This window comes from Scyliorhinus torazame, chromosome 1 (genome assembly GCF_047496885.1).
Source record: "Scyliorhinus torazame isolate Kashiwa2021f chromosome 1, sScyTor2.1, whole genome shotgun sequence".
Lineage (NCBI taxonomy): Eukaryota > Metazoa > Chordata > Chondrichthyes > Carcharhiniformes > Scyliorhinidae > Scyliorhinus > Scyliorhinus torazame.
Window position 1 is genome coordinate 399480330 of NC_092707.1, and position 20818 is coordinate 399501147.

A 20818-nucleotide genomic window follows, 5' to 3' on the forward strand; every position below is an offset into this window, starting at 1 on the left:
GCCTCCATGTGACTCTAGACCCACAGATATGTGGTTTACTCTTAAATGTTCCGGAAAGACACTTTGTTCAAGGACAATTAGGATGGGAACACATACTGGCCTTGCCAGTGACACTCGCACCCATTAAAGCCTCAGATTTGCCCCTTGACATGTTTAATTTACCGATGCCTTATAACTTGGTGTCTGGGATGAAGCATGGCCTGTGTTATAAGATGTGTGGGAGTTTAGGACGTGCCCACTCTTTGGGTCAGATGACATTTAAAAATGGCGGCCACCCACAGGCAGGCCAGCTTTTGATTTTTACACTTGGCCTATAAATCAAATGCATTTTTGGAGCAATTTTAAGGCTTTAAAAGGCAAATCATGAATTGGCATCCAGAGTAAATCGTTGTTCCTGTAATTGGCTGCTGGAAGGAAGAAATGTTGATCAGGATAATTTTCTGTTTTCTGTAAATAGCTCCCCTGCTAATGCGTTATAGTCTGTGTGGCTTGTGGGTCAGTGGGCCTTGACCCAGTTAAGCATCAGGAACCCCAGTGAAACCTTCTGTGTGGATTTCTCAGAGAATGGAGGGGTCCGGCGCGACTCAATGGGCGCCGAGGCCGCCCGAATTCTCCGGCCCGCAATGGGCTGAAGATCCGCCCGTCTGTCGCCGGTCCCGCCGGCGTAAATTAGAGTAGGTCCCTTACCGGCGGGACCTGGTGGCGCGGGCGGCTCCGGGGTTCCTGGGGGGCCGTGGAGGGGGTTCTTGCCTCAGGAGGTGCCCCCACAGTGGCCTGGCCCGCGGTCGGAGCCCACCGATCCGCGGGCGGGCCTGTGCCATGGGGGCACTCTATTGTTCCGCAACGGAGGCCGTGGTCTTCCGCCATTCCCGGTGCAGAAGCGGTTTCCTCTGCGCATGTGCGCGGATGACGCCAGCACACGCTGGCGCTCCCGCGCATGCGCCGACTCACACCGGCCGGCGGAGGCCCTTCGGCGCCAGTTGGTGTGGCGCCAGGCCCCTATCCCGACGGCCGGCGGGGTGTCAACCACTCCAGGGCGGGCCTAGCCCCTGAAGGTGCGGAGGATTCCGCACCTTTGGGCTGGCCCGAAGCCGGAGTGGTTCACGCCCCTCCGTCCCGCCGGGACCCCCCCGCCCCGCCGGGTACGGGAGAATCCCGCCCCAGAACTCTAAACAAATTTAAGGAACAGATAGATACATTTTTAATTAGTAGCGGATAAAGGGTGATGGGTAATGGGTAGGAAGGTGGAGTTGAGGCTATGGGATTAGTCATGACCGTAATGAATGGCAGAGCGGGTTAGAGGGGCTGAATTGCCGACTCCTGCTCCTAGTTCTTACGTCCTTATGAATGTAATCAAGGTGCTTAACACCGCTACTTCCACTCTCACCATATCATCCCACCTAATCGGCGTAACGAACACACCGAGTGTGCACAGAGTAAGTATAGCCCGTGGGTGGTGAGTGACGTAGCTGGGAAATGCCCTGGCACTGCCCCTTGGCACTACCTCTTGGCAGTGCCAACCTGGCAGCCGGGCAGAGTTTTCCCAAAATTCGATTTAGCACAGGGCTAAATCGTTGGCTTTGAAAGCAGACCAAGGCAGGCCAGCAGCACGGTTCAATTCCCGCAACAGCCTCCCCGAACAGTCGCCGGAATGTGGCGACTAGGGGCTTTTCACAGTAACTTAATTGAAGTCTACTTGTGACAATAAGCGATTTTCATTCATTTCATTTTCATATTTTACCTATTCCCAGTTCTTATGAGAGCATTAACCCTGCTTCTCTCCACAGGTGCTGACAGGGCAAGTGAATACTTTGTCATGGTACCTCGTCCAGACACCCGGTGCAGCACTGTGGTTAGCACCGTTGCTTCACAGCTCCAGGGTCCCAGGTTCGATTCCCCGCCCCTGGTCTCACACCTGGGATTTCTTCCTTGGGCTGGGTAGGGGGAGTTGGCAATATTCCCAGCTCGACCCATCCATCTTTGGGAAAAAGTACCCACATCCTCATTTCTGGTGAGAGGGTGCAGGCTGCTGTCAGGCCAACCAGCCAGGGGAGAGATTTGGAGGCAGCTACAGGGGCTGCCAGATGTGGGAGGCGGTTTGTTTGAAAGGTCTGCTTTGATGCATTGGGCCTTTTTCCCAGTTAAAATAGAAAATAAAGGCCCTCCATCCCTCACCCCCACACCCCTCACCCTCCAAACATTGCCTGTGCCCACATTCATGTCCTCATGCCCCCCTCCCATGGATGCTTCAGCTCACTGTGCCAAGCAATGGAAATTCCATGCCCATTGACACAATATATGAACCTTATAGTGCATTTTGCAAGTATCAAAAACGTTTTACGAAATGTAATGAATTCATAATTTTCTGTGTTATAAAAAAGTAATTTCACATGTTAACGGAAGTGTCGATTAGACGCACCCTTTTAAAGCATGAATAACAAAAAACACAAACATTTGAAACCACTGAACATTGTGCAGACAAATATTATGGAATTGACAGCAGAGATCAGAGAGCCTGATCCGTGAATCAAGCAATATTTGCCCTGGGGCAAGCTTAAAAAACAGATTTCATTATGTATGGTTGGCCAAGAGTCTAAAAAACTATTACTCTTGATCAAACCCTAGAGAAAACAGAGATTGATTGGCAGCTCAGAGTCTGTCGGCTCTGCTGTGAATTTCACAATGTTTGTTGACACAAGGTTAAGTGGTTTCAAATGTTAGTGGGTTTTGTTGTTGATACTCTAAAGGGCATGGATGATTGGTACTTTCAGTAGCTTGTACTAAAATTACCTTTTTAACACAGGAGATAGTTATGAATGAATTTCTTTTTAAAAAATATTTTTGCTTACAAATACGACTGCCACGACAAGGTTCATTGGTTCTGGACAGTGTGTAGTGGAGGTGCCATAGCTTGCATGGAGGTATGGGGGGGCTGGTAGAGCTTGGCACAGGGATCATGAGGAGGACCTTTAGAAGTTACATTTTAAAAGGTTCCCCTCATGCAGACTTGAGTTCACAACTTCTCTGAGAGGCCGTGAAGCATGACTCTTTAAAACCCTGGCCCGAATCCATGGAAATTGCAGACGAGTAGAACAGGCCTACCTCTGCGATGGAACCAAACAAGTCAGAATTGCTAGATGCGGACTTTTGACAGAAACCAGCCTACGCCTTTTAAGGAACTCCAAAAAAATCAGACAGTCCAGGATTGGGGTCAGGTATCCCAGAATTGGGATCTGCCCACCATTATATATTTTTTAAATTTAGAGTAGCCAATTATTTTTTTTCCAATTAAGGGGCAATTTAGCGAAGTCAATCCACCTGACCAGCACATCTTTGGGTTGTGGGGGTGAAACCCACAAATACACGGGGAGAATGTGCAAACTCCACACGGACAGTGACCCAGGGCCGGGATTCAAACCCAGGTCCTCAGCGCCGCAGTCCCAGTGCTAACCACTGTGTCACATGCTGCCCACTGCCCACCATTATTAAAGGACTCCCAAGTGATCTTGACTCCGAGAAAGTCCAGTCCTGAGTTTAACAATTTCAGATTGAACCTCTACTCACAGTTTGTTGGGTTAACAGTTGCGAGTCCTGACTCTGCTGTTGCCATTCAAACCTCCCCTGGACCCAACTTCTTTTCTTGACCCACAACCATCTCATTTTGCCTTGTGCCATCATTCCTTTTACTGTTCAATCATTCCAAGATTATTACAACATAGAACATACACTGCAGAAGGAGGCCATTCAGCCCATCGAGTCTGCACCGACCCACTTAAGCCCTCACTTCCACCCTATCCCAGTAACCCCATAACCCCTCCTATCAAGGACAATAGTGGGAAGTTGTGCGTGGCGTCCGAGCAGATATGAGAGGTGCAAAATGAATATTTTTCGTCAGTATTCACACAGGAAAAAGACAATATTGTCGAGGAGAATACGGAGATTCAGGCTACTAGACTAGAAGGGCTTGAGGTTCATAAGGAGGAGGTGTTAGCAATTCTGGAAAGTGTGAAAATAGATAAGTCCCCTGGGCCGGATGGGATTTATCCTAGGATTCTCTGTGAAGCTAGGGAAGAGATTGCTGAGCCTTTGGCTTTGATCTTTAAGTCATCTTTGTCAACAGGAATAGTGCCAGAAGATTGAAGGATAGGAAATGTTGTCCCCTTGTTCAAGAAGGGGAGTAGAGACAACCCCGGTAACTATAGACCAGTGAGCCTTACTTCTGTTGTGGACAATACCTTGGAAATGTTTATAAGAAATAGGATGTATAATCATCTGGAAAGGAATAATTTGATTAGAGATAGTCAACACGGTTTTGTGAAGGGTAGGTTGTGCCTCACAAACCTTATTGTGTTCTTTGAGAAGGTGACCAAACAGATGGATGAGGGTAAAACAGTTGATGTGGTGTATATGGATTTCAGTAAAGCGTTTGATAAGGTTCCCCACGGTAGGCTACTGCAGAAAATACGGAGGCATGGGATTCAGGGTGATTTAGCAGTTTGGATCAGAAATTGGCTCGCTGGAAGAAGACAAAGGGTGGTGGTTGATGGGAAATGTTCAGACTGGAGTCCAGTTACTAGTGGTGTACCACAAGAATCTGTTTTGGGGCCACTGCTGTTTGTCATTTTTATAAATGACCTGGAGGATGGCGTAGAAGGATGGGTGAGTAAATTTGCAGATGACACTAAAGTCGGTGGAGTTGTGGACAGTGCAGAAGGATGTTACAAGTTACAGAGGGACATAGGTAAGCTGCAGCGTTGGGCTGAGAGGTGACAAATTAAGTTTAATGCAGAAAAGTGTGAGGGGATTCATTTTGGAAGGAATAACAGGAAGACAGAGTACTGGGCTAATGGTAAGATTCTTGGCAGTGTGGATGAGCAGTGAGATCTCGGTGTCCATGTACATAGATCCCTGAAAGTTGACACCCAGGTTGAGAGGGTTGTTAAGAAGGCATACGGTGTGTTAGCATTTATTGGTAGAGGGATTGAGTTTCAGAGCCATGAGGTCATGTTGCAGCTGTACAAAACTCTGGTGAGGCCGCATTTGGAGTATTGGGTGCAATTCTGGTCGCCGCATTATAGGAAGGATGTGGAAGCATTGGAAAGGGTGCAGAGGAGATTTACCAGAATGTTGCCTGGTATAGAGGGAAGATCTTATGAGGAAAGGCTGAGGGACTTGAGGCTGTTTTCGTTAGAGAGAAGGTTAAGAGGTGACTTAATTGTCACTGGGGCTGGTTTAGCACACTGGGCTAAAGAGCTGGCTTTTAAGGCAGGCCAGCAGTACGGTTCAATTCCCGTACCAGTCTCCCCGAACAGGCACCGGAATGTGGCGACTAGGGGCTTTTCACAGTAACTTCATTTGAAGCCTACTTGTGACAATAAGTGATTTTCATTTAATGTACTGTTTAGCACAGCGCTAAATTGCTGGCTTTGAAAGCAGACCAAGGCAGGCCAGCAGCACGGTTCAATTCCCGTAATAGCCTCCCCGAACAGGCGCCGGAATGTGGCGACTAGGGCTTTTCACAGTAACTTCATTGAAGCCTACTTGTGACAATAAGCGATTTTCATTGAGGCATACAAGATGATCAGAGGATTGGATAGGGTGGACAGTGAGAGCCTTTTTCCTCGGATGGTGATGTCTAGCACGAGGGGACATACCTTTAAATTGAGGGGAGATAGATATAAGACAGATGCCAGAGGTAGGTTCTTTACTCAGAGAGTCGTAAGGGCGTGGAATGCCCTGCCTGCAACAGCAGTGGACTCGCCAACACGAAGGGCATTCAAATGGTCATTCGATAGACATATGGACGATAATGGAAGAGTGTAGGTGGGCTTTAGAGTGGTTTCACAGGTCGGCGCAACATCGAGGGCCGAAGGGCCTGTACTGTGCTGTTATGTTCTATGGATCTAACGTTTTTGGTCATTAACGGCAATTTATCATGGCCAATCCACCTAAGCTACACATCTTTGGACTGTGGGAGGAAACCAGAGCACCCGGAGGAAACCCACGCACACACGGGGAGGATGTGCAGACTCCGCACAGACAGTGACCCAGCGGGGAATCGAACATGGGACCCTGGTGCTGTGAAGCCACAGTGCTATCCACTTGTGCTACCTTGCTGCCCTTCATCGCAGAACTTCATCTTTGCTCTTTCCTACCCCCACGTTCCCAATCTTCGGACATGCTGGAAGACCCATTAGGTCACTAGCTCTTTCCAGTTCTGACCAAGAGGCCATTGGCCTGAAACACTAACATTGTTTCCTGGCCTGTTCGGTGCTTCCAGCACTTTGTTTTATTTCCAATTTTTAACATCCGCAGTACTTTTCTTTTGTAAAAGTGCAACCTCAACCACCGTTTATCCAGTTCCTGTGTCCCTCCCCAACAACTGTCATCCCCCCCCGCCCCCCCAGCAATCTCTTCGGACATACAAAAATCTACACCCAGTTTGACCTTGTGGTTCTAGCCCAACACAAATTATCCTGATAACCGAGTTAAGTGAGAGTGAGCCAAATTATTGTGAGACCGGAGTGACATATAGACTGGCTGGGTGAGGGAGGCAGGTTTTCTTCCCTCATGGGCGTTAGGGAAGCAGTTGGGAGTTTTTCTTGAATCATGTTTTACTGAGACCAGCATTTTATTTCCAGGATTTATTTTGAACAGAATTTGAATTCTCAAACTGACCTGGCGGGCTTAGTTTTTTCATGGGGCGTGGGCTTACCAACAAAGGCAGGATTTGCCCATCCCTTAATTGTCCATGAATGGAGTGACTCGCTGAGCCATTTCAGAGGGCAGTTCCGAGTCAACCATATTGGCTGTGGGTCTAGAGTAACATGTAGGTCAGACCAGGTAAGGACGGCAGATTTCCTTCCCTAAAGGGACATTGGCGAAACAGGTGGGGTTTTACGATTGATGATAGTCTCATAAGATTAGGTATCGATTCCAAATTCATTGAATTTACAGTGCAGAAGGAGGCCATTTAGCCCATTGAGTCTGCACCGGCCCTTGGAAAGAGTACCCCACTTAAGCCCACGCCTCCACCCTAACCCCGTAACCCAGTAACTCCAACTAAACTTTTTTTTTTTGGACACTAAGGGGCAATTTATCACAGCCAATCCACCTAACCTGCACATCTTTGGACTGTGGGAGGAAACCGGAGCATCCGGAGGAAACCCATGCACACACGGGGAGAACGTGCAGACTCCGCACAGACAGTGACCCAAGCCAGGAATCGAACCTGGGACCCTGGAGCTGTGACAGAACTGTGCTAACCACTATGCTACCGTGCTGCATTGATGGAATATGAATTTCACAATGTGCCACTTGAACCCGTGTGCCTGGAGCCTCTGAATTACCAGCCTTGTAACATTACCCACTGCGGCACCATCTCCACTAAATTTTCATCACTGAATTATCAATCCAGGCCTCTGGATTCCTGTCCCTTTAACAAGCTCAGTGGAAAGAATAAAACTGTAATCTTACAAAACCTTGCTTTGTAGAATAAAACTGTAATCTTACAAAACCTTGCTTTGTAGAATAAAACTGTAACCTTACAAAACCTCGCTTTGTAGAATAAAACTGTAACCTTACAAATCCTCGCTTTGTGTTACAAGTGCTTACCTATTTTTCTCATTCATTCACAAGTTGTGTGTATTGTAGCCAGTCCTGCAGCAAGACTGAATTGAACAGACATTAAAGGATTAAACAGCTACAAATGTTCAGGTTGCCTCTTAAATTGATCAATCATCAGAAATTGACCACGCTTGTTCCCCCAGGCTGCCTCGGGAACCAATTGGGCTTCTAAATAAACTTCTAAAACAAGCTGTGCACAGCGAGGAAATTATTCATTTTCGAGACACAGACACAGATGAATTAGCTTCATGAATGATGCTAACCAAGGAAGTGGTTGGAATGAGCAAATGGCAGGCTGGCAGGCTCCTGTGTAAGTTGAACTACCCTGACCACTCAACGGCAAACCACTGCAGTACTTTGCCAAGCATAGGTATGGACTAATCCAATAGAACTCTGCAGTCACCAACGTTTCATTGGGGCATGGTGGCTAAAGGAGGAAAATTATCATGACCATTGAAGTCCTGTGTCCAAATGAATAGGACAATTATCCCACCACATTTGGATCAGTTCCCACGTCCTGTGGAAATGTTAACACAGGCCAAATACCTTTCATTCAACCATCCAAAAACCAAAAAACAGTCGCTCTTTTGCATGGCTATGCAGTTAACCCGGCACGATAGCACAGTGGTTAGCACTGTTGCTTCACAGCACCAGGGACCCAGGTTCGATTCACGGCTTGGGTCACTGTCTGTGCGGAGTCTGCGCGTTCTCCCCGTGTCTGCGTGGGTTTCCTCCGGGTGCACCGGTTTCCTCCCACAAGTCCCGAAAGACGTGCTTGTTAGGTGAATTGGACATTCTGAATTCTCCCTCTGTGTAACCGAACAGGCGACCAGGGGATTTTCACAGTAACTTCACTGGAGTGTTAATGTAAGCCTCCTTGTGACACTAATCAAGATTATATTATATATAAATAAAGCAATATGATATTATATTACAGATGTTATAGGTGTTAACAGGTTGAAATAAGGTGTGTGAGAATTGCCAAATGGAGAGACAACCTAGTAATTATAGACTATAGATGGTCTGGGCTTAGGCTATTGTAATGCAAGTAAGCATATGCTTACTTATATTATATCGGGTGGATCTGAAAACCAAAAATGCCAGAATACCAAAATGTATCGGCCCCAAGGGTAAAGGATACTCAAGATTGTTGCTGGAGTAAAACCCATTCAAGAATGCTGACTAGTGCATCAGAATACCTTTAGTGATAATGGTTGGATATTGAATAAAATTTTCCTTGTGTGTAATATTACGACACCCTGGGCTGGAGCGCGGTCAATTCCAGCCTCACTTGTCCCCGAGTCACAACACAAGCCAACAGTTCTTGGACGAATACCCAAAGTCTTTGGCCCTCAGCTGCCCAATAATTACAGTCACCAGGTTTGTAAATGTAAACACAATTACTGTTCATTTATTTATAACAAGAACTATAATGACATATGCAGCAAATAGAACTCGTTAACTATTATCTAATCCCAGGGGCAGCACGGAGGCATAGTGGTGCCTCATGGTGCCAAGGTCCCAGGTTCGATCCTGGCTCTGGGTCACTGTCTGTGTGGAGTTTGCACATTCTCCCCGTGTTTGCGTGGGTTTCGCCCCCACAACCCAAAGATGTGCAGGGTAGGTGGATTGGCCATGCTAAATTGCCCCTGAATTGGAAATAATTAATTGGGTACTGTAAATTTATTTTAAAAACCCTGTTACCTAATCCCTACTTCAAACTGCCCCCACCTTCTACACACACATACAAGACAGACAAACACAGAGCGATGGAAAGGGGTAAAAATCATAAGTAAAAGGGAAAAGGGTCTTTGTTTCAGGTGCTGGTTTTAGCACACATTTCTTCTTAACAAGCTTGCAGGTTAACATCTCTGTCTGCAGCCTGTAACGCCTTCTCTGTCGATTCATTCATTCAGGTTCCCCGTAGTTTCAAGAATGCAGCACCCACAGCGTTTCTGGAGAGAGATAGCAGGACCTGGGCCGGGTTTCTCCCCTACCTGGCGGGGCGGGGGTCCCAGCGGGTTGGAGTGGCGGGAACCATTCCGGCGTCGGGCCGCCCCAAAAGGGGCAAGCCCTCACCCTGAGGGGCTCGGCCCGCGCCGGAGTGGTTGGCGCGCCGCCAGCCGGCGGGAAAAGCATTTGGCGCCACGCCAGCCGGGGCCGAAAGGACTTCGCCGGCCGGCGGAATTCCGCACATGCGCGGGAGCATCAGCGGCAGCTGACATCATCCCCGTGCATGCGCAGGGGGGGGTGTCTCTTACACGTTGGCCATCGCGGAGACTGTGACCGAGGCGGAGGGAAAAGAGTGCCCCCACGGCACAGGCCCGCCCGTGGATCGGTGGGCCCCGATCGCGGGCCAGGCCACCGTGGTGGCACCTCCCGGGGCCAGATCGCCACACGCCCCCCCCCCTCCCCCAGGACCACGGAGCCCGCCCACGCCGCCAGTCCCACTGGTAAGGTAGGTGGTTTGATTCACGCCGGCGGGACTGGCATGACAGCAGCGGGACTTCGGCCCATCGCGGGCCGGAGAATCGCCGGGGGGGACCGGCGCTGCGCGATTCCCGCCCCCGTCGAATTTTCGGTGCCTGAGAATTCGGCGGCCGGTGGGGGCGGGATTCAATCCGCCCCCCAGTGATTCTCCGACCTGGCAAGGGGTCGGAGAATCCCGCCCCTGGTCTTTGTTTGCGCAGCCTGTAATGCTTTTCCTGTAAGTTCAGAAATACAGCACTCACAGCAGCTTTTCTGGAGAGCGTTAGTATGCTCTTTCTTCTTTGCTGCCAGAATCAAAACTGAAAATCCTTCCACTGGGATAGGATCTAATCACCGCCGGTTACCAGGCACAGTACAGCCTAATGGGCCCATTCATTGGCCACCAGCCAATCAATCAAACCGAGTTCCAACCCCATCTCTCTCTCTCTGGTGCTGACAACTCTGCAACTTCCATTTAAACAGCACAGGCTAGCTAAGCGATCTCACAGGTAACTTCTAATAATAATAATAATAATAATTACTTATTGTCACAAGTCGGCTTCAATGAAGTTACTGTGAAAAGCCCCTAGTCGCCACATTCCGGCGCCTGTTCGGGGAGGCTGGTACGGGAATTGAACCCGCGCTGCTGGCCTTGTTCTGCATGACATGCCAGCTGTTTTGCCCACTGTGCTAAACCAGCCCGCCAGAAGCCTTCTGGATTCTTCTGCTTGAATTAAAGATGCAGGCTGCCTGATTTAAAGAAACATGTCCACTTATCATCCATGGATCAAAAATGTAATGGCAAAATAAAAGAAAGGGAAAATAAGGGAATGCTTACAATACATGGGCTGTTCGCTGACCAGAATGGGGAGATTAGAAAATCAAGATGGTACAATCAAAGGGAGAAGGGATTGCCTCAATAATTGTGAACTTTGCATTATAAGAAGTGTCCATTTAGCAGCAGACGGTGGGTAACTTGCAAGGAAACTGTGGCGAATGAGATCATCCACACAGGTGGGACATCCTCCTCTGAGAGATCGCTGAAGAGATTAAGTATGTTCGAGGTTGAGAGAGACAGGTTTTTAATCAGTCAGGGAATAAAGGGTTATGGGGATAAGGCAGGAAAGTGGAATTGAGGATTATCTGATCATAGAGTCATAAAGGTCGACAGCATGGAAACATGCCCTTCGGCCCAACTTGTCCATGCCACCCAGTTTTTACCACTAAGCTAGGCCCAATTGCCCGCATTTGGTCCATATCCCTCTCTCCCCATCTTACCCAAATAACTGTCTCAATGCTTCTTAAAAGGCAAAATTGTGCCCGCCTCTACTACTGCCTCTGGCAGCTCGATCCAGACACTCACCACCCTCTGTGTGAAAAAACTGCCCACCTGGACCCTTTTGTATCTCTCCCCTCTCACCTTAAACCTATGCCCTCGAGTTTTAGACTCCCCTACCTTTGGGGAAAGGTGTTGACTATCTACCTTATCCATGCCCCTCATTATTTTATAGATCTCATTGCATGGAGGAGCAGATCCAAGGGCCGAGTGGCTGACTTCTGTTCCTGTGTCTTATGGTCGTACGACCCAGTGACACGATGCAAATGTTTCTGATGCCAGCTTTCGAACTCCAGATTTATTTCATCCATTTGAATGACACCACAGTTGCTTGGTAAGATTTGAACCACAAGCTGACGGGTCATCGATCAAAGCCTCTAGATTAACCAATATGCTACACCCTCCCACTCTAACAGCTGTCCCACAGAAATCTACAACCATACACACTTGCCATGACTGACACAAAATGTGAGTACAGGGGGCGGAGAATCCGTTTTGAAGACAAAATCAGGAGCGGCGCCGGTTTTCGAGGGAGTACGCCGTGCCACGTCTCCAAGGCCTCAGGCCATTGCTGGAGGCCCGCCCTGCGATGCTCCGTCCCTGACCGGCCGGGTTCCCGACGGCGTGGATTACGTGGGCACACACCGTTCAGGTACCTCACGTGGCGGCTGTGGACTCAGTCCGGCGCAGCCACAGTCAGGGGAGGGCCAATCCGCGGGCAAGGGGGGGGCTGCATTCGGGGCTGGGGGCACTGTGGGTGGGCGGTATGGGGCGCGCGGGCGGCTAAAGGGGGGACTAATTTTTGCGGTCCGGGTCTGCGGGCTGAGTCCGCTACGGGGGCAGCACGGTGGCATAGTGGTTAGCATTGTGGCTTCACAACACCAGGGTCTCAGGTTCGATTCCCTGCTGGGTCACTGTCTGTGCGGAGTCTGCACGTTCTCCCCGTGTCTGCGTGGGTTTCCTCCGGGTGCTCCGGTTTCCTCCCACAGTCCAAAGACATGCAGGTTAGGTGGATTGGCCGCGATAAATTGTCCTTAGCATCCAAAAAGGTTAGGAGGAATTATTGGGTTAAGGGGATAGGGTGGAAGTGAGGGCTTAAGTGGGTCGGTGCAGACTCGATGGGCCAAACGGCCTCCTTCTGCACTGTATGTTTTTCTATGAAGCACGGCCCGGCTGCTGCAGGCCTCCGCCGTGCGCGTGCGCTGCCACGTACCCGTAAATGTTGCAGGCCGTATTGGCAGCTAGAGCTGGGAGCTCTACGCTGCCTCCCTGCTAGCCCCCAGCAAAACGGGGAATCGGTGGCCGTTTTGTGCCAGTGTTCCATGCACACCGGCATGGGGACTTCGTCTCCAGCCCATGATGTTTAAATGTCTGAATACAGAACTATTCTGGACACACTGTGTTATGTTTTATTGTGCGACACCATCTCGAGAGACAACTGGCTTGAGAAAATCCCATCAAGCTTTCCTTTTTGATTTATAGATGCTCCAGGTCAATATTTTTAATGTATAACTCCCCTGTTAAAACTCCATCTGCCCCCAAAACATTGCAAAATACAGCCAGGGAGCTGCCATGTGATATTATTCAGCTTAATTATAAGCTGCAGGGTTGGACATTTGTACCTGTCTAATATGCGCATAAATAAAACTATGCATATAAAAACCATGTCATAAAGCCAGATAGAGAGAGACTCCATTTGCATTGCAAAGGTTTGGGGCATATTAATAGTACACAGTGCTGTGAGGCACTTTCCACTTCATATTAATGCTAAGATTTCTTGGAGTAAATTTGGCATTAGGCCTTAACTTAAACCTGGATTTCTGTTCAATACCAAGCTTATGTAGTATTACATAGTGTGTATGACGCTGAAATAGCTCCAACAGGTCCATGCTAGTGTGTGTCTCTGCCCCGTTTCATCTCACTCTATTGCAATACTTTCTCTTCATTTCTCCCCCATGGGTTTATCTAGCTTCTCCTTACATGCATCAATGCTATTTGCTTCATCTACTCTTTTTAGTAACAATTTCCATAGATACACTTAGTGGACTAGAACATAAGAAATAGCAGCAGGAATCGATCACATAGTCCTTCAAGCCTGCTCCGCCATTGAATATGATGTTGGCTCCATTTCCCGTCCATTCCCCATTTCCCTTAATTCTCAGGGACCAAAAATCTGTCCTTCCCAGCCTGAAATGTGTTCAACGATGGAGCATCCATCGCCCTTTGGGGTCGAGATTCCAAAGATTCACAACCCTTTGAATGAAGACATTTCTCCTCATCTCAGTCCTAAACGATCGGCCTCCTTATCCTGAGATTGCTCCCCCGTGTTTTAGATTTCCGGACCAGCGGGAACAATCTCTCAGCATCCACCCTATCAAACCCATTCGGAATTTTGTAGGCTTCTAGGCGGCATGGTGGCACAGTGGTTAGCACTGCTGCCTCACGGCACCGAGGACCCGGGTTTGATCCTGGCCCCGGGTCACTGTCCGTGTGGAGTTTGCACATTCTCCCCGTGTCTGCGTGGGTTTCACCTCCACAACCCAAAGATGTGCAGGTTAGGTGGATTGGCCACGCTAAATTGCCCCTTAATTGGAAAAAAAAGAATTGGGTACTCTCAATTTATTAAACAGATATTTGTAGGTTTCAATGAGGTTGCCTCCCAATCTTCTAAAGGGCCAGGGTCCCAGGTTCGATCCCCTGCTGGGTCACTATCTGTGCGGAGTCTGCACATTCTCCCCGTGTCTGCGTGGGTTTCCTCCGGGTGCTCCGGTTTCCTCCCACAGTCCAAAGACGTTCAGGTTAGGTGGATTGACCATGATAAATTGCTCTTAGTGTCCAAAAAATGTTAGGAGGGGTTATTGGGTTACGGGGATAGGGTGGAAGTGAGGGCTTAAATGGGCCGGTGCAGACTCGATGGGCCGAATGGCCTCCTTCTGCACTGTATGTTCTATGTACTAAACCCCAGAGAATATAGACACAATTTGCTCAGCATCCCAGAGGGCAACCCCCTCATCCCAGGGACCAATTTAGTGAATCTTCGCTTTACCACCCCCAGTGCAAGTATATTCTTTCTCAAATGTGAAAACAAAAACTGCACATAATGCAGTGTCACAAAAACTCTGTAGAACTGGAGTGAGATTGATTTATCCTTGTACTCCAATCCCCTTGCAATAAAAGCCAACATGACATTTGCCTTCCTGCAGGCTAACTAAACTGTGCACAATTTTGGTCTCCTTGCTTAAGAAAAGACATAAATGCATCAGAAGCAGTTCAGAGAAGGTTCACCCAACCGATACCTGGGATTAAAGGGGTTTAATCATAGATCATAGAATTTACAGTGCGGAGGAGGTTGAGTCTACACTGACCCTTGTAAAGAGCACCCTACTTAAGCCCACGCCTCCACCCTATCCCCATAACCTAACCTAACCTTTTGAACACTAAGGGCAATTTAGCATGGCCAATCCACCTCACCTGCACATCTTTGGACTGTGGGAGGAAACCGGAGCACCCAGAGGAAACCCACGCAGGTACGGGGAGAAAGTGCAGACTCCACACAGTTACCCGAGGCCGGAATTGAACCCCGGTCCCTGGAGCTGTGAGGCAGCAGTGCTAACCACTGTGCCATCGTGCCGACCCAAAAACATTCCTAGTTTATATTCCATTCCCCTTGTACTAAACAACATTCCATTTGTCTTTCTAATAACAGCATTTTTATTCTATCTTTTTGTGATTCATGTACCAGGACTCCCAGATCCCTCTGCACCTCAGAGTTATGCAACTTCTCCCTATTTAAATAATTTTTTCAAATCTCCCTGCCAAAGTGGACTAAAAGGGGAATAATAAAAGGAAAGAAAGAGGAATGCAGAACTGTTCAACTACAATGAGGAACGGTTCGACATCAAGTGTAACTACATTGCACATCCATCTCAGGATTTTGGCTTTCAAGGCAATCACATCGTGATGCATTTGTACATGTAGATTTGACTTTTCCAATTCTCTTCCAGGCAAACGTCCTTCTTCCACCTACCCTAAACTTAATCTCATCCAAACCTCTGCTACCCATATCGTAGCACACATCAAGCTCCAGTCACGTATCACCCCCTCTGTCTTCACTGGCCTTCATTGACTCCCGGTCTAGCAAGGCCTCAATTTTCAAATTCTCACCCTTGTTTCCAAGTTCTTCCACGGTCTCACCCTTCTCCACCTCTGCAATCTCCTCCAACTCAACAACCCTTCTTATTCTCTGCAACCCTTCCAATTCTAGACTCTCCCATTATTCACCATGCCTTGAGCTGCCTGGCCCCCAACTCTGGAATTATCGCCCTAAACCTCTCCATCTCTATCCTGTCTCACTTTGAACACTTTTTGATGATCTGTGTTTGTTATAGCCTGCACGAGACCTGTGGGGTTGGAGCAATCAGTCGCCCCGTGAGTCTTGCCAAGTACCAGCTCCCTCGCAAAGTCCGAGATAATTCATGATTAAGTAGAAAGTCAGCCAGGTGTGGGACCGCCAGAGCAGACCCAGCAAACCCGGGGGCAGCAAGGTAGCACAGTGGTTAGCACTGTGGCTTCACAGCTCCAGGGTCCCAGGTTCGATTCCCAGCTTGGGTCACACTCTGTGCGGAATCTGCACGTTCTCCCCGTGTCTGCGTGGGTTTCCTCCGGGTGCTCCGGTTTCCTCCCACAAGTCCCGAAAGACGTGCTGTTAGGCGAATTGGGCATTCTGAATTCTCCCTCTGTGTACACGAACAGGCGCAAGAGTGTGGCGATTTCAGGATTTTCACAGTAACGTCATTGCAATGTAAGCCTACTTTCCGGAGAATTTCGCCCCAGATCTCTAAGACTGAAAAAGTCTACAAACAATCTTAATGAAGAAACATTCTGTGTTTTCGCTTTGGCTTCACCTATCATCTTGGGTCCTATTAATAATCTGGCGTAATATCTCTCTGGGGCTCAATGTTTAATAAACATCATGGGCGAAATTCTCTGGAAACGGCGCGATGTCCGGCGACTGGCGCCCAAAACGGCGCCAATCAGACGGGCATCGCGCCGCCCCAAAGGTGCGGAAGGCTCCGCATCTTTGGGGGCCGAGCCCCAACATTGAGGGGCTAGGCCAGCGCCGGACAAATTTCCGCCTCGCCAGCTGGCGGAAAAGGCCTTTGGTGCCCCGCCAGCTGGCGCGGAAATGACATCTCCGGGCGGCGCATGCGCGGGAGCGTCAGCGGCCGCTGACGGCATTCCCGCACATGCGCAGTGGAGGGAGTCTTTCCGCCTCCGCCATGGTGGAGACCGTGGCGGAGGCGGAAGGGAAAGAGTGCCCCCACGGCACAGGCCCGCCCGCGGATCGGTGGGCCCCGATCGCGGGCCAGGCCACCGTGGGGGCACCCCCAGGGGCCAGATCGCCCCGCGCCCCCCCCCCCCAGGACCCCGGAGCCCGCCCGCGCCGCCTTGCCCCGCCAGTAAGGTAGGTGATTTAATTTACGCCGGCGGGACAGGCAATTTATCGGCGGGACTTCGGCCAATCTGGGCCGGAGAATCGAGCGGGGGGGCCTGCCAACTGACGCCGCGCGATTCCCGCCGAATCTCCGGTGCCGGAGACTTCGGCAACCGGCGGGGGCGGGATTCACGCCAGCCCCCAGCGATTCTCCGACCCGGCGGGGGGTCGGGAATGTCGCCCCGTGTTCTCCTATGTTAAAGGTACCATTAAGATGTAATCCATTGTTGTTAGGGTCAGCAACCTGGAGATGCAAGGTGATTACTATTATATTAGTGTTTGGACCCCACTAAGAACCTCAGGTTCGATCACATCAACTCCACTTTTAACTGGTACGGCACAATGGTGACACAGTAGCACAGTGGTTAGCAGCTCCAGGGTCCGGGTTCGATACCCGCCTGAATCACTGTCTGTGCGGAGTCTGCACGTTCTCCCCGTGTCTGCGTGGGTTTCCTCCGGGTGCTCCAGTTTCCTCCCACAAGTCCCAAAACACGTGCTTGTTAAGTGAATTGGACATTCTGAATTCTCCCTCAGTGTACCCGAACAGGCACTGGACTGTGCCGACCAGGGACTTTCACAATAACTTCATTGCAGTGTTAATGTAAGCCTACTTGTGACACTAATAAAGATTATTTATTTGAACATATTTGGACACAGATCCACCACTTCCCACCGAGGACTTGCTGCCTATTTGAGTTCTCTTTCGATATAAAACAAACCTTTCCTCATGAACTGTGTGGCTTCCAAACAATAATATAATAGTAATCACCTTGCGTCTCCAGGTTGCTGACCCTAACAACAATGGATTACATTGTGCAGCACGGTAGCATAGTGGTTAGCACAATTGCTTCACAGCTCCAGGGTCCCAGGTTCCGGCTTGGGTCACTGTCTGTGCGGAGTCTGCATGTTCTCCCCGTGTGTGCATGGGTTTTCTCCGGTTTCCTCCCACAGTCCAAAGATGTGCAGGTTAGGTGGATTGGCCATGCTAAATTGTCCTTAGTGTCCAAAATTGCCCTTAGTGTTGGGTGGGGTTACTGGGTTATGGGGATAGGGTGGAGGTGTGGGCTTGGGTAGGGTGCTCTTTGCAAGAGCCGGTGCAGACTCGATGGGCCGAATGGCCTCCTTCTGCACTGTAAATTCCGCAGACAGACATTATTATGATACGATTCACCGATGAACTGTACAGATGAGGAATCTGCTGTAATATCAAGGAGTCCCTGGTGAGGGACAGGAAGACAGGATGGATAGCTGGCTCTACAACATCTCCTCTGATGCTTGAAGATAAATTGTTTTTAATTTTGCACTTTCAATTTTTTGGTGGGGAGAACAATATTAGATTTGAAGCGATAAGACAGTTTTGAAGAGTGATGTGCCTCGTCGTTCAGTGAAGTATTGTTTTTTTTGCAATGCTTCCAATTTGCATTCTGAAATCAAATAAGCAGTGAGTTCTTTAGTTTTGATCTTTTACTGGATAAACTCATATACTTGATAAGGAAATTAAACCATCTCTTATTCACAAGTTAGCATTACAAGAATTGGGAGTATTTTATTTCCACATGGACGGAGTTATGGCCTGATATTAGTGGTGGACAATTTTACAAAGATCTTACAAAAACTTGCAATTATTTACATTTTTCGATCTTAAGGTGCCCCCAAGTCGGGTGCTGGCATTATCACTAGACTAATAATCCAAAGACCCAGAGTAATGTTCTGGGAATCTGGGTTCAAATCCCACCGTAGCAGATGGTGAAATCTGAATTCAAGAAATCTCTGGAATTAAAAGTCGAATGACAACCATGGAACCATTGTCGATTGTCGTAAAAACCCATCTGGTTCACTAATATCCTTTAGGGAAGGGGATTTGTCGGCCTTACCTTGTCTGCCCTGTGGTGATATGCATCACTGTAAATACACAAGGGGTTAATGTAGATACACTAGGACTGAGTAAACACTAGAGGGAGCACCAGAGACATCATGACACACAGACATTCAACCAATAGGTCAGTAAGATAGGACACGACCAATGGGCAGTCAAGACACACCCAGAGGTGACACTACCACAAGGGGGCTACCCATATAAAGGGACAGGGCACACATGCTCTTTCTCTTTCCATAGGTGACACTCAGAGAGACAGGGGCAGATCAGAGCATCACACCCACCGCATAGATTACAGCAGACTGGTTAGTTAGATTGAGTTACTATAGTAAGATCAGCAGGAGAGTCGAACTCAAGTAGAAGAATTGTGAACTGTTCAAGAAATGTGTTAAACCTATCTCCAAGTCTGAACCTTCCTTTGTCAGAGTATACATCAAGGAAGCAGCTTATGCTACATGAAGAAACATAACACAACATGGCCCTACATATGACTCCCAAGCAAATGCAAATGTGTTTGACTCTGAAGTGGCCTAGCAAGCCACTCAGTCCAAGGCCAATTAGGGATAGGCAATAAATGATGGTCCGGCCAGCAACGGCCACACTCATTTTTAAAAGGCCAATGGAGTACTTTTGTTGTGCAGCCACTGTTGCAGTGCAGGAAATGCCGCAGCCAATGTGCGCACAGTATGATCCCACACGAAGCAATGGGATAAAATGACCTTTTTTAGTGATGTTGGTTGAGGGATGAAGGTTAGGTCGGATTCCCACACTCTCCCTCCAGTGGTGCCAAGGGATATTTTATGTGCCTCTGAGATCAGACAGGAGCTTTGGCTTTGCTCGGTAGGGGGCTGGCACCTTCAACGGTGCAGCTCTCCATCAGTAGTGCACTGGAAATGCCAGCCTGGATCATGTATGTGCACAATCTCTGGAGTGGCATTTGAACTCTTCTGACTCTGAGGGAAGGAAGTGGTACCCAATGAGGCATTGATGGCACTTCTACTAATTTTGCAGCTAGCTCCCAGTTTACTGTATTTACGCAATAATCCAGTCCAGTCAGCATCTCTTCGTGATGTGTGTCAATGGAATGCACAATCTGCAGTCTGCTCTGTCCGAATTACAATTTCAACTGTTCATTAGATACTTTGACATAAGCTTCCAAGCAATAAATCAAATATAAACAAGGTGTGACAAAGATCTTCACTCCACCTTGCGAGTTAATAGAATCATAGAATTCACAGTGCCATTCAGTCCATCGAGTTTCCACTGGTCCTGGGAAGGAGCACCCTACTTTCGCCCACACCTCCCACCCTATCCCCGTAACCCCACCTAACCTTTTGGGACAACTAAGGGCAATTTAGCACGGCCGATCCACCTAATTTGCCACACCTTTGGACTGTGGGAGGAAACCGGAGCAGCCGGAGGAAACCCACGCAGACACGGGGAGAACGTGCAGACTCCGCACAGACAGTGACCCGAGCCGGGAATTGAGTTTGAGTCCCACCTCAGGCCTTGATGGCCATGGAAGGTGCGTTCATAAATGGTCGAGTGTGTCAACCTGCAAATCCTTCCAAACACACCGATAGCTGGCAGTGGGAACAGGAGAAACTCCTGGGGAGCCAGGCTTGCTGTGGAGTGGCGTCCCTCAACCTCGGCAACAGGTGAGTGGCCTGTTCTGAGAACTATTAGCTATGGAAATGGATGAAAGTCTGCTTTGTGCACCACTAGTTGTGGGAAGGGGATCAAACTGGAACCGCCTTCGACATATCTGTTCTGGTGGCAATTTTCATTACTCCACCCACGGTAGACGCTCCTTCAGCCACCAAACCGTAAGCTTTGAAATTCCTTCCATAAAACCCTCCACATTTCAACCTCTCTATCCTCTATTAAAACACTCCTTAAAACCTACCCTTGACTCAGGTTTTGACCATTCATAACACCTCAGATTGCTCTCCGCCACATTTTGTCACGAACATTCCTGCAAATTGCCTTGGAACATTTTACTATGTTGGTGGCAGTA

At 48.8% G+C, this 20818-nt stretch overlaps 1 protein-coding gene across 1 annotated transcript in view; it reads right to left on the reverse strand.

Annotated features, from left to right (window-relative positions):
• Positions 1–20818, reverse strand: part of nmbr (neuromedin B receptor) — a 112202-nt gene that overhangs the window by 14861 nt on the left and 76523 nt on the right. The window lies entirely within an intron of this gene.